Here is an 11,462-nt window from a genome sequence, read left to right on the forward strand (position 1 = left end):
GTCAATACTAGTAGTTTAAGTAATATTTGCTAACATTATTTTTCATTATATGTATATATGTTTGTTATGTTTATAACAGTGTTTCGTGTTCCGTGTTCCATGTTTATTACGAATCTGTGTGCTTTCCTCTGCTTTATATTCCTGCATTCCTGCTTTACTCTGTTTTATATTCCTTATGGGTGCCGTATCTATGTTATGTCATCTGCTTCTGTGCTGTACTATGTGTTTGTGTGATATCTCGTGACTTGAGCCTGGGGTCTTTCGGAAACAGCCTTTCTACTTCATCAGAGGTAGAGGTATGGACTGCGTACATCTTACCCCCCCAGACCCCACTAAGTGGGAATACACTGGGTTTGTTGTTGTTGTTGTATGTTTGAAAAAAAATTTTGGTCACTTTGTCCTAAATGTCAGCTGCATCAACATGTAGTGAAATTACTCGCTGTATTTTTTGTTGGCAGTTTTATCTCCTGAAGAGGAAAGATTATGGAGCAAAGTAAGGACAAATTCTTTAAACTTCCGTGCCTGGTCTGCCCTTATTGAGGAAATAAAGTTGTCAGAGGTACTTTAACTGACCTTCTGTCGAGTGGATTTGTCACCTTGGCATTCTTCATTTTCTGGTATTACTTTTTGTTATTGAGAAAATAGCGTTTCTGATTGTTGTAAAAAAAATAGTGTTTCTTATTGTTCTCTTTATATTTTAATATGCTTCTCTTTCTGTCCAACTGGTAAGAACCTATTAGAGAGGTACTGTCTTTTCTGATCTTTTGCAAACCAGACTTTCATGCTAGGGAGAAGGATAGCGTGTGGCGCAAAATTTCTCAAGTAAGTAAATATATATTTTTATATTTGTTGAGCATAATTTTACTTACTTTGTTTCATTTCGAATGTGTAGGATCAAATTTGAATGGTGGGCAGTACAACTCAACTTGATCTAGATTGAAGTGAATAATGAAGAATTTTTGAAATATTTTGATATACGTTTATATACATTTGGTTCTGTTGAAGCTTGATGCAAATTTTTATTATGTTGCTTTCTAATTAGTATGTAAAAGACATTTTTTTAAAAAATCAAATCTATGCACTTCAATTTTTTATTTGCTAATTGGTGTGTGAGATTATATATAAATATGTATGTTTATGTAATGTGCTTAGTGATGTATACATTTCGATCAAAATAATTATTTTTCAATTAGAAATTACGTACTAACATTTTATATGCCTAATTAAATTTCTGTAAAATGTGGCTTGAACTATCAAATTTTAGGCAATATTGTTACACTTCAGAAGTGTGGTTAAAACATGCTTACACTTTATTAGTGCTGTCATAGAGGAGGTATAAAAGGCTACATTTTTTAAGTGTGGCTAGTAATAAAGAAAATGCCATGTTTTTTAAGTGTTGTTATAGAGGTGCTATAAAAGGCTACGCTTGTGAAGCGTGCATAATAGTAGAACAAAGACAACACTTTTTAAGTGTTGTTTAGAGGTGTTACAAAAGGCTACGCTTGTGAAGCGTGCCCAATAGCAAAACAAAGGCATCACTTGTAAGTGTAGTGTTATCAAATAGAAGTGTTGCAAATGACAAGCTGCAAAGCATGACTTTTAAATCTTAATGGCCACGCTTTTTAAATGTAGCTGATATGGCAACACTTGAAAAGCATGACCTTTGATCAAAGGCTACGCCTCTTTAGGACACCCTTAAAAAAAGTGTTGCCTAATGTCTGAAAGTGCACCTTTGATAAAAGGTCACACTTTCTGCTATTTTAGGTCACACTTTACAAGAGTGGCAATAGGACTAAAATTTTGTAGTGTAATTTCACTTTAAAATTCGAGAGTTTATGTTTTTAAGGTAGTGTATATATATATCTATAAAAGAACAACTCAAAGTACAACCTAAATTATCATACTAGCATTTAAGACCTCATAATCATAGCAGGAACTAATGCTAAAATACTCAGGGTTTCTAATCTGTACGTCTAATCATGAGTTAATTATACATAATAATGAAATCATAAGATAGAAGAGCCAGAATCATATCTCAAATCTCGATATCGGATCGTTAATCAATCCATAACAAATTAGCCATAATAATGATCATAACAATAATAATAACAATACCCATGACAACGTAAGTAATAGGCTAGTCCAGAAAAACAATACCTATTTGAGCATGTCACAAACCCTCATCGCCCTAGGCTCAAAAGGTTCAATCAACTTACAACACACCATAAGTCATACTCATCACCCATACCTATGCAACCCTGCATAAGGCTGACAGATATAGGTGAATACTAGTGATAGGCAATGCATATGCAAAGATGAATCCAATAAAATCCACAATATCATAATCAATCCAAATACCATAATGTATACCTAGACTCGAATCGGTAAGTGTAATCAATAAATAATAATCATCATCACAACAATTATCATCATAATCATCCTTCAAAATTTAATTTGGTATATAAAATCAACATCATAAATATTCTCTAGAATTGAACTGGGTATATAAGCATGTCATTATAATCATCCACCGGTCTTGCCAGGTATATAAGAAAATCATCATAATCATCTTCTGACGTTGACGGATATATAAGCATATCATCATAATCATCAACACACACACATATATATATATAACATCAATACTATAATCTGCCTTCGGATTTTGCCTGAAATTTATATCATCAATATATCTTCCTCCTCCATCCTATACCGAAGAGATGTGTATATAGATATAGAATATGTGCAGGTACTTAAGCTGCGGATAAAAAGAGTGTAAATCTATATATACATTGTCTGGGATAAACTTCAAGACTAAATCATTATAAAACTGTAGAAAGGGTTGAAATCTCTCACGATTGAAATAATTAGTGGTATCAGAATCATAGACTAGAATCTGCCTCTGTCAAATCTTTAAAATATCATTTTCAATCTCCTTACACATAGGTTATTCATTAAGAAAATTATTGTTATGAAGAAATCCATTTTGTAGTTGAAAAGTGGGCTTAACCCCATAAGGAAAAATAGTAATAAAATTATATTTTAGTTTGAATAATATCATTTACAGATTTAATGATCACGAACGTACCAAATCTATGCATGCAATCACCAGTATTCAAAAAAAGTAACCATAAGCATCAATATATCTATAAACTACAACTACATCTGTTACAAGGATAAATACTTTCCGGATATCCAACCGATATCATAACACAACCTTGGTCCCAATAATGTATCCAAAATAATTATAACACCATAATCACGACGTTAGGCCCACATACATATTCGATACCAATATCAATAGTCATCATTACGTATATATAAGCCACAGCATATCTATATGGCATATTATATGTATAAGGAATCTAACATCTAGGAGGCATAGTATGTCAACTGGACATGAGTCATAACAATGAGACATAGCATATTTATAAGGCATCTCACATCTAGGAGGCATAATATATCAATAGGCCACGAATCATAACTATGAGGAAAATCACATTTGTAAGTCATCTCACATCGAGGAGGCATAATATATCAATAGGTCATGAATATTAACAATGAGGCATGTCACATCTATAAGACATCTTACATCTAGGAGGAATAATATATCAATAGGCCATGAATCATAACTATGAGGCATATCACATCTATAAGGCATCTTATATCTATAGCCCATATATAATTACTACGCCTATGCCTATATTATTGAGCTTGTAAATGGACCATATCATAAATCAAGTTCGTAAGCCATATCATATTTAAAGCCATCAATGATAATTCGAGAAAAATCATTATCATTAACCGATTCACAAGGTAGCCTTATACTAAAGGCTCAATAGTCTCACTATGTCAAACATGCATAAATTAGTGCATAAGGGCAAATACATGTCTTGGACTAAGGTGGGTCAAAGGAACCCTTTCCTAATCCTCAAAATCTGTATTTAGAAAATTGTTATTCCGGACTAGGCTAAGGTTTCTAAATTGAATTCTAGATTGTACACAAGCCATAAGATAGGAATTCCACATAGAACAAGGACAAATAAGTCAACTCTACCTAAATTACGATTTCAAGATCAATAAAATTGCCCACAAAAGGTTAATCATGCCAACCATGCTTCCAACACTTAATATACATCCCAAATCTATCATCATATCATAACCATTTTATTAATTAGCCCAATCTATGAAGAAGACAATAGGATCCTAGAAATAGAAATATAACAAATATTTCACCCATTTATTCCCCAAACATCAATAATCAAGACTAAGTCACGGTGTTCTACCAATAATCATTCTTAACATTCACATTCACATTCACATGTAACATATATAACAAATCATCTTGTGGAGAAAAGTAGACAGAATCCTACCTTAAAGCCTAATCATAAATTCTTGAATCACCCACAAAATGTCTATCTTCACTCCACGATCTCAAAATGCCACTACATTATCAACATTGTAATCTACATTTCATTAAGATTCAAATGAGACCCGTATTTCCATATAATAGGTCATGCCAAAACTGGGTTAAGAAAGGGCCTGCAGGGTCTACTAATGGAATCCAAAAATTAAAATTGTCATGAGGTCCCTCAAAGGACAAGGAAGTTGTGCCTAAAAGTTGAGTACAAATAAAGCACAAATCATGTCTCAAATCAGCCCTTAAAGTTTAATAACTCAAAGCACTAATTTCTAAGAATTAATAAAGAAATTGAAGAAATCTTACCGTGAATTCGAAGGAAAATCATGGAATAATCGTTATCCAAGCCCCCAAAATCATTTACAAGCTTTAATCCCACCTTATCTCACACTTTAGGGTCTTTTTCTTTCAAGAAAGGGATGAAAAATAAGCAAAATCAGGCAAAGGGGTCTATTTACACCCATACCAGCCATTCAGATGTCGCAATCACGACTTAGCATAATCTCTACACATAAATTGTATGTTGTTATTATAATTTATGCTTCATGATTGTGATTCAAGAAAAAGAGCATAAAATGCATGGTGATAAAGCCAAACTCACTCCCATTTCTTTAGGGGTAAGACAGTCACTGTCAATATCGCAATTTGTGTTGGGGTTGAATCCAAAAAGGAGTGGAATTTAAACTTCAAGACATATGGGGGCTCTAGTAACTACAAAGGGCACCCAAAGTGAACGCAAAAAGAAACGTGTGATATAAATTAGGGGTTTGATTATGAATTGGGATGTATCAATTTTGAGTCACACTACAAACCGTAATAACACTTTTGATTTAAATCAATTTTAAAAAAAAATCTTCGAATTATGTCTACCTAAAGGTAAAGAATATGTAGGTTATTGATGGTTTAACATGATATCTAGTTGTTGACCAACAGATAGGATAGGTCAAAAGTTTTTGTGATTAGTTTGTCAACCAAACCTCAAAGATTTCACCCATTAGCTCTTTCGAGCACCTAACAAGTATGCCATTCATAGTCACCCAAAGCCTCAATCGGGCATCCCTATATCTAGAATGATGCCAGTGATATGACTTATACTCCATGTACACTTATTTCTATGATTTCAAAAGATAGTAAACGACATAATTAAGTGTCCACAATTACTTTGTCTCCCTATATCCCTTTTTCAAGGATGCTTTGGGGGTCCCAAAGGTTCACCATCATCCCTCTTTCAAGGATCGTAAAACTAGAGTTTGAGGTTTTCACCCATCAAATTCATTTGGACATTTGGGGTTTGCACCAACAAATTTCAACTATTAAGCTCAAGAAATGAAGGAATCTATGATCAATGGCTAAAAATCATGTAAACACATCAACACCCACAAACAAATACACATTAGTTTAACATATTCCAAGACTAAAATATTTAACTACTCATGAAGAAAATAGAGAAAGATATACCATCATATGGGTTGTTCAAAGCATTCATCCTTCACAAATACTAAAAATTCAAGCCTTCAAAGTTAATTACAAATCTTGCCCAATTTAGGGTTCTTGTTTCAAATTCAATAGTGTCCATCAAGTAAGTAATACCCAAAGAAGAAAGGGTTTTAGAATATATAAGGATTGGAATTCGGCCAAGTGAATTTATAAAATTGCCCTGGGCAACATTCTCGCTTAGCCATGATCACATGAAGTTGTTCACGATCGTGACTATCGGGACCGCAGTGATACTCTTCGATCGAGTTTTGTTGACCCTCTTGACTGACCGCGACTATGGACTATGGCCCACGATCATGGTAACTGAGGCTGATGACTACTACAGGTCTTCAGCTGTACCCTATTGGTTCCATTTGATCTCTTTTAGCTCTAATCCACATCTTTCCATCTTACCAACTCTATTCCTGTAAAATGTGATATTAGTGCATTAAATCATGATTATGCCTCATTTATTTATATGAAACAGGGTAACGTGCATGAATGTTGAGTGCAAATGAGTTGTAAAATAACAACTCATCAACACCCCCAGCTTAAAACTTTGCTTGTTTCAAGCAACACCACTCCTTATCACTAGACAATTTCACTTGTACGCCCACATTCTATTACCCAATGATCATGATGACTTTATCTTGATTACTACCAACAAAATCTCTGCACACATGGGCAAAATGATATTAATGACACCTTTCGCTCATAAAACTGAATATTGAAGGACGCAATAGACTTTAAGGAGCAACCATATGAAAACTACTAATGCTCTAGAAATTACTCACTTTTTGACCTCAACCACATTGTATTCCTCTTTGTCTCATTTTTAGGAAGATGATAAAATCACCCACCTTAACTTGATCACATGCCTTCTCACAAGAAGTAAAATTTCACACACAAATTTATCAACCATGCAACAAGGAATTTAAGTGCAAACATTCTCTCTCCAAAGAACTCTCAATGCGAACAAGTACATGCCATAGGCTTGCCCCTATTTTCAATCGCCACTATAATGAGCATATTTGGTTAGAATCATGAAGGACTTTTTGAGCTAGTAATTTAGGTTTAGGGTAGGTTAGGATATAAATTTAGGACAACAAGGCTAAACCCTCCATGAACTTCTACATCACATTCTTTTCACTTTTGATGTTGGCCACTTCTTTTCTCTCATTATTGTGCCTACTTTGCCTTTCTTGGTTCACCCACTTTCTTTTCACTTTCCTCTTTTTTTCTGCATAATTCATGCATTTCCTTCCACTGTTGGATATAATATTTCTTCTAATCATTTTTCATTAATTGCTTAAGCTCGTAGGAACTTTCTAATTACTTCATAGCCCAACGAAACCTCTTTTAATTTCAACCACTCTAACTTAGGCTTTTAGCCTCAACTAGTATTCTTAAGTTCAAAGAGTATTGGGTTCTATATAGGGATATTAGAATGGTCACGACTTGCAATGTGTTTTCCAAAGAAAAGTCCAAAGTCTCAAAGTAGGTGAATTAGGATAATTCCTATGTATTGTTAGGGTTTTTATTTGCTAAAGTTTGCTTCCAATGTAACAAAGATCGCCTAGGATCATTTTACCAACCAAATAAAATAAAAATTTAGCCTTGAGATACTAATTGGGCAAGTTATAAATGGTACAAGTACAATGAGAGATAGAAAATAAGATCCCACACAGGGTATGCGAATCTCGTTGATGAGGTTCAATTGTTTCTCCTGCTTGAGACAAAAAATGAAGTACCAACTAATTTTTCCTAAGTCAATTTCCAAATTCATAAAAAGAAAGAGGTTTGTTACAAAGTTTATCACGTCCATGCCCTTCAATTTTGCAAAAACTTTTGACAGAGGAGGGCATTTGCTTTACGTCCACACCACGCATAATTTTCTAACCATGGAAACAACCCAAGCTCTTGTCTCACATTGGCTTTAATATAGGCTAACCTCCCATATGGATACTTAGACTTCGAAAATAGGTATGACTACGAGCCCAAATCAATAATGCTACGGTTACACAGACTTCTCCTGCATTTGCGACCTTGATGCCACAGGTACTTAAACCTCCACTGCATACATTGTTAAAAACCCAACACGATGATTCCCCTTTAGGAACTTAATCACTCAGTCTATCATAGGGTGAAGCTCTTAAAATAAAAATAAAATAAAGCAACAATCTAGGAACAAAGTAAATAATCCATGCAAATATGGGCACCATCAAAGTGCCTAAATATTACAACTTAAACAAAAAATAAGAATCATCCAAAAGAAGAGAAAAATATACAGAAGCATCAATTATACATACATAAATAAACTGAATACGGGGACAAGCACCCCAACTACAATGTTAACAGTTTCCGCACTGCATAAATAATCAAGGATAAGAGAGATAACAGTGCTTCCTGAAACTGCATCAAGGGCTGTTGCTACTTTCAAACTTTGTATCATCATCCAGCTCTTCAAGGTCAGACCACTCGGTTGGAGCCTCATTATAAATCTCCACCCTAGAAGAAAGAAGTCAATTTTGGGGTTTTAGGACCTTCCACAGGCCCTTCATACCCTTTCACATCTTGTTAAAGAACTCATCCCTTTTCTTCTCCTTTACGACCATCTTTTTATATGCAAGCCTTGATCTCGATGTCACTCCGCCAACGTTGAGTAGGATTTCTTAAGCCTACCAATGGTAGATTTCTCCATCTTTTGGTCCTCACTATACTTCTCATAGTCAGACCATGACATATATGAATATAGAGTGGTGAAGGGCTCTCTTGGTTCCAGGGCAAACTAAAAACAAGCTCCCTGATGGCTACAATATAAACGACAATATCCTTAAGAGAACCGGTGGTGGATGATTAATGAAACTCAGGCTTAGTGTATGTCGACTTCTCCAAGTCAATCTTTCTCTTCTATCCTTACCTAGGTGTGCCCTCTCCTCGAATCCTCAAGGGGTATATAGGGGTGCTAGGGTACACCCATGTATATCTAGCATACTCCACAACCCCCATTGTCCTGCAAAGCTCTATAATCAAAGAGGGAGAGAAGAGATGCATACCACCTTGGTCCTTAAAGTGGTCCATTTCATTAACTACAAGCTGACCAACATTCAAAAGAATATCGTCTAGAATGTAGGAAACCTTCCTAGCACGCAGATCTGGGACTACTGTCATGTGGGTGCAAGGGGATACTCGGCTACATATAATGTGCAACCAAATTCGAGCCTCAGTAGTAAACTTATTCATGCATATGTTGCTTTTTGTTTTCATCCAAGAGACTTCCTTTTTGAGACATGATCTTTCTGCCAACCAGTTGCCCGACTTACATCCTTTTGCTTTGAATTCCTCCATGTCTGCATATGGTAGCCCATAAACATCATTGATTTGCTTTTCCCCAAAGCACACTGTTTTCCTCAGATCTTAATAGTCATATTGAATGGATACGAGAAATAAACTACATTAATGTTGACATATAATTCACAGACCTATTTCTCATTTGCATTGTATGTAAATAAGGAAAAACACCGCCACCCTATGTCTTACTTGTCATTAAATGCTGAAAGTTTTTACGACATATTGTCCAAGAAAATGTTTCTCTACGAGAGATGCTTTGTCCTAAGAAGATCACTATAGTAGTGAGTGTGGCACTCAGGTTCCATGAAACGGATGTGATCATATTTATCCATGAGATTTTCCTAAAAAAACTAGGCACACATAACATTATTCAATAATAATTGTACAGACAAACTATGCCATATTTCCCACCAAAGCTTATTGGATGGGCACTTGCTAGTGTTTGGCTAAAAATTAGAAGTGCAGGATTTTCAGCATGGTAGGGAACTAGCCTCAATTATCGCGATCCTGGGTCATAACCTCATTCATGTTGCCGCAATTGCGGTCCCATAGCCGCAATTGCGATAAGTGAGGTTGATTTCATACTAATTTTCCATGTTCAAAATTTTGAAATCTCTACACCATATGCATGTTCTACAACATGGATTCACATTAAGACCAAAGAACAAGACTATTAGGTGCTTGATTTACCCTACGAATGCAAAAATCATTATTGAATACTCATTTGGGCAATATATCAAACACTAGGTGTGCACACTCTATTTGTCTCTATTTAGAACACATTTTTTGGTACTAAAGATTTTACCACTTGTGTCCACACCATATTCTAGCAGCTTTACACCACATAAGTACCAAATATGAAAACATAGAAGCATGCGAATCAAAGATTTAGGCCCTTTAAACATCATGCATTATATGGTGTATTTAAAAAAAATCAAAGTATGGATTGATGGAACCAAACAGTTTTGTGATGCAAGAGAGATGCAAGGATGTTGTTGGTGAGCTCACAGACTTGGCCTGAATTTTGTCCTATTAGAGAGTAAAACTTGAAAAGGGAGTGTATGACACCCAGTATTTTTACCTAGCTTAAATTCATCTTAAAAATGTAAAAAACTTTCGTTAAAGATAAATACACTTTTATACATGTGGAATTTTCAAGATTTTGACTTTTCATTGTGTGAAAAATTGAATAAGATTTCCATCGATACCAAATTCACCCAATTCCTACACCCGGGTGAAAAGTTAGAGCCATTTTAGTAAGATAGTGTACTACCTGGTACTCTAGCACGTCGCGGATGCAGTCCAAATGGCATTTGTCATTTTCCAGTGAGACAACGTGATACCACCACGTTGTGCCACTAGCCTTTTTCCCAATTTTTTCTTTCCAGTGTAACTTCGCAATCATGACACGTCGCGCCAAAGGGAAAATTATAGTACACAAATATGCACAGTATTACATACTCAGTATTTACAATAGTTTCAGTTATCCATGTACTCTCATATTCAATTACTCCATATCATTCAGTTAGTTACTATTCATACATAAGAACCCTTGCATTCAGCCTCACCTCATCTAGAATACCAGTACATTCTCACGTACTAATACATACTTTCCTGTGTTATGATGTTTTATATCATAGGTTTGGATGCTCAGGTTCTTGACCATGCATAGTAGATTCAGATTCGTCCAGCAGCATTAGATTTAACAGTGAGTCCTCATTATTCGAGGATATTCTATTATTTCATATTTTAGTTGATGTAGTAGTTCAGTAGATGGAGTTAGTTGGGGGATTGTCCCATCAACTCCACTTTCAGACAGATTCAGTTAGAGGCTTTTCATACTAGATTTTTAGACAGTATTCAGTTTTACAGATGTTATATTTTATCAGTTTTTCAGATGTTTTGAACCTAATGGCATATTAGCCCATTTTTTTTGTATTAATTATAGTATTATTATTCAGTGCTCACAACAGATATCATTCATGGGTTAGCTTGTGGTCCTTCGGGTTCGTAAGCACCGTGTGGCGACTAGAGGGTAGTCCCGGGTCATTACAGAGTGTGAGGAAAATGGGGGAAATTAGCTGGTCATATAACTGAAGTGACCACGATCGTGGTCCAGTGCTGACAATCGTGGATACGCAGGTGGCCACAATTGCGACCAAGGGTCTATGATTGTAGTAACTTAGATATTTTTGCTCCCCTATTTTCCACTGCT

General features: G+C 35.2%; 1 long non-coding RNA gene across 7 annotated transcripts in view; it reads left to right on the plus strand.

Moving 5' to 3' along the window:
- LOC107870889 overlaps positions 1 to 1,102 on the plus strand; it is a 6,369-nt gene extending 5,267 nt beyond the window's left edge. For 6 of the 7 annotated variants that reach the window (XR_007055768.1, XR_007055770.1, XR_007055766.1 and 3 more), the window contains exon 4: positions 459 to 1,102. This is a non-coding gene — a long non-coding RNA (uncharacterized LOC107870889). The remainder of the gene's footprint in view (positions 1 to 458) is intronic. The other variant, XR_007055767.1, reaches the window with a different exon arrangement.
- Positions 1,103 to 11,462: the final 10,360 nt, after the last annotated feature.

The sequence above is a fragment of the Capsicum annuum genome, chromosome 5 (genome assembly GCF_002878395.1).
Source record: "Capsicum annuum cultivar UCD-10X-F1 chromosome 5, UCD10Xv1.1, whole genome shotgun sequence".
In the NCBI taxonomy this organism is placed as follows: domain Eukaryota; kingdom Viridiplantae; phylum Streptophyta; class Magnoliopsida; order Solanales; family Solanaceae; genus Capsicum; species Capsicum annuum.